Source organism: Amborella trichopoda, chromosome 6 (genome assembly GCF_054954075.1).
Source record: "Amborella trichopoda isolate Santa Cruz 75 chromosome 6, AtrichopodaSantaCruz75HAP2 v2.0, whole genome shotgun sequence".
NCBI classification, from domain to species: Eukaryota; Viridiplantae; Streptophyta; class Magnoliopsida; order Amborellales; family Amborellaceae; genus Amborella; species Amborella trichopoda.
In genome coordinates this window covers 48,465,607-48,469,496 of record NC_142341.1, presented here as the reverse complement: position 1 = coordinate 48,469,496, position 3,890 = coordinate 48,465,607, and positions in this window count along the sequence as shown.

Here is a 3,890-nt window from a genome sequence, read left to right as displayed (position 1 = left end):
AATAAAAATAAGTAAGTGAGATTAGTAAATGGGATTTCGTTCGATGAATCTTGAACGAGACTGTGCCTGCAACGAAACAATATATGTGGTCCATCATCATATTGCCTCACTTAACCTTAGTTTTCTATCATAGACTATTTTTTCAATCTCCTAACTTAGAATCAGTCAAGTCCTAGTAGATCATCATAGCTATTTTATTGTCCTCAAACTAAAAACCATAAATATGGCGATTGTAAATTAGCCTTCCAACGTAAATGTCCATTTGCAAAATGCCATGATCAATAGCCATACGGATGTATTTGAAAACTAGGCAGGAGACGGAGTTTGGTTAATTAATGTTTTAAAACCCGATAATTTTAAGTTTGGGTCACTGATCTGGATGTGGAATCGGTTGGGACCGAACTAGCTCTTGAATTATACGGGTCCCGACCTGGTTTTCCTTTAAAACCCCTGTTTTTATTTTTTTATTTAGTTTTCTTTATGCTTATCTATTGTTTGCATTGGTCCCTTAAATTTCCACCCCATAATCTCTATTTCGATTTTTTTCTTTGAGTCACTGATTCTGAGGATTAAAAAACGATCCATATCGCCTATCCAGCCGATCTGGGCTGGGATTGGGGGTGGATGATTCGCCATACGGATCAGTTTTTTTAAACATAGTGGTTAACTCAATTGGAACTAGGCGCTTCCCTATTCTAACTGGTGCATGATGCAAAAGAAATGGAAAAATAAAAAAAAATGACAAATGGGGGAATTGGGTAATTCCAGGTTTCTTACAAATCCAATCAATTTTGACTAAATACCAAAATATTGCAGAAAATTTGGTATTCCAGCTTGGTATTTGCCATAAGATCTAGTGCACCTTGCACTGCTCCTACTGGTCGGATCATCGGTGACTCTCAACGCTTCTCCTCAGTGCTGGCCGCTGCTATAGACACCGATTTATCCTTTGAACTTTGAAAAATTCAAAACCTTTGCAAAAGCATTCACAGTTTGGTCTCCTGTTACGCAGGTAAAAGATCGACATATCCACTTTACATCTATTCTTAAATAATTTGGTGATGCACTTCAATGTGTTTCGTCCTGTCCTTGCATGAAACATTCACTCTCTACAATGCAAGTTATATGGTGCTCTCATTACCACAATATCATAGTTTGTATCTTGCTTAAATCGCGAAGTTGCATTAGCTACAACACTCCTGAGCTGCCATAGATATCATACGGTACTTCGCTTTTGGTAGATGAGGACATCTTCAATTGCTTTCTAATGGAGCTGGACCAAGATATTGCTCCCAACCCTAAGCTGGATACATACCATACAACCAATCTGCACCAAGAGATTGCTCCCAACCCTAAGCTAGATGCATACCGTACAACCGATCTGCAAGTTGTCAAGTCACTTGTACATAGTTATCAAGATTGGACGTCCCACTTGGTCCGACGTATCGTCTGTGACAAGTGCCTTTGTCAGTCTTGTCTAGAGCTAAAACTTTGATTTTGCAAAAATCAATCAAAGTTAGTGTATGCCAAGTTTTAGATGATCAGACTGTCCGTTTAACTAGTTCTATTGGCCAGCAAAGGCCAGCAAAGTTGAGAAATTTTTGATAATATATTTTACATTGTAAATTATTATTATTTATATTTATTTTTAAATGTGGTCCAATCAATTCGAGTGATGGTCGAAACAGTTTTAATTGAACCAAACTCCTCATTAATTCCCTGGTCGGTCTGATCTAGATAACTATACACCCCCGTAATTTGAATCTCATAAGCCAATTATTCACATGTGGACCTCACTCATAGAGAATCCCATAGTTAGGTGTACCCTTTACTTAATGCAAAATAGACCGATTGGCTTTCAAATGAGGCGTCCGCGCTCTATTCATTATTATGCTAATGACTCGCAATGCACGAACAATATCTCATCATGAAAAAGTATAATTTAGACTTCAAATGAGCATTGAGATAACTTTGCAGTTTGCCATCCCGAACTTATGTAACAAGTCTATTATTGTATACGTCTTTTGACACAAGGATAGACCCTTCTCAAATTGATTTGCTTTCAAGTCGAGAAAGTGATTGAAATCCCTTGACTCCTTCATGTTGAAACTTAGGAAAAGGTTATCATGGATTTGCTTCATCTTTATCACCAGTGATGATCATATTATCCACATGGACTAGCATAATCGCTAGCTTTCTTATTTGTTATTTTACAAATAATCTCGTATATTCAGATGCCACGGTACTCACTTAATATCAGGAGTTCAATGATTATCACTCAAAACCAATGATTTTTAATGAGGCCTTTTGTACTATTTATAATGTTTTTGGTACAAAAAGGTAAAAAGCTACATCCGAAACCATCATATATGAAATCTGATAGAATGGGATTCACATAAACAGAATAAATTTTTTTCTTAGACTTTGAGATTAGTGAATGATAAACCCCCTACCATCTTATTCCACATCTCATAGTTTCGTTTACTTTACTTTTACTTTTTTATACCAAAGGCAAATAGTCTCATTTAATATTTAATCTTTATTCTTTTTACTCAAAAGATAAACTAGGACTCAATGCATAAGTGTGACAAAATAGTTACATTGTATTCATAGCATATTTGTAGTGCTGGTATTGTTAGGTGCCCCTTCCCAGAAGGGAGGGACCCCTATGAAATTTACAAACGGAGGTAAAGGACCCCATTGATATTAAGTATAAGTGGTTGGACCCTTATGCTATTACTTAAAACAAGGGTCATAACTGGAAAGTGTTAAGTTTACTAGTGATCTTCATAGCTTTTTTCCAACTATTTGAGGTTGGCTAAACCTAATACTAATCTAACATATAAATAGTCTTAGTTACAAGAATCCGAAAGGGAAAAATTTATGAGAAGCGCGAAAGAGTACCTTGAAGAGAGAAACACCAGATAGTAGCGCGCCTTTGGAGATAAAAACCTTAAGAGGGATCATAAAGCCACTTAGAGAGAGATATATGTAATCCAAGAAAAAGAAGAGCTTCTTGAAGTAAGTAACCCAAGAGAGATATATTACTTTGTGGAATGAGTTTATTCCATTAAATCCTCATAAACCTAATATTTTAATAGATTATTTGCCTTTCTCCCATGGACATAGGCTCAAAGGGTGAACCACATTAAATCTTACGTCTGATACTTTCATGTTAAAGCTTATTTCAGTTTTCTTCTCAGACACACATAAAAAGTGTTTAGTATTTCCACCTAAAGAGTAAAGCTCAATTGAGTCCATATTCTTGCAAGAGGCTTCGAATAGTGGAAGCTCAACAGGCAGAAACTATGGAATTTTGCATTGTCATTTTAACTATACGGAAGTTCAATAAAGATTTTCTACTTGTAAAAAATCTATTATATTAATTAGAATTTTATTAGTTATCTTCATTTGTTTTTTTTTCTTGGATTTTGGGGGTGGGTTTGTTTGGTTTATGTGGCCATTAAAAGCATTATGAGAGTTTGTATAAGCATTTTATATAATGAAACATAAACTCATAGGAAGTGTGGTTCTCTTGTGGATAATACTAGACAAATGTTATTTGCCGATATTTGGACTAGGTTCGACGTGCTAGGCCCGTCAAGTTGGAAAACCTAAGGTACCGGGACATAGAGTTAAAATCGAGGAGGGTTCAATGGGTCAGCCCTCGATGAGGTCCGTGTTTGCCTGGATGAGTGAGCTGAGGGACTGTGTAGCCCTTGTGTGTGGTTGGCCTTTAGAGACATGACTAAAACCTCATCATAGTACCATCACGCCATATGTACATAGATAGTCGTATCGAGATAGCAATCCATTATTGAAGGTGAAGTGTGTACATGTACGAGAGATTACCCTATGCACCATAAAGTCGTGGTTGCATCATGGTTTGA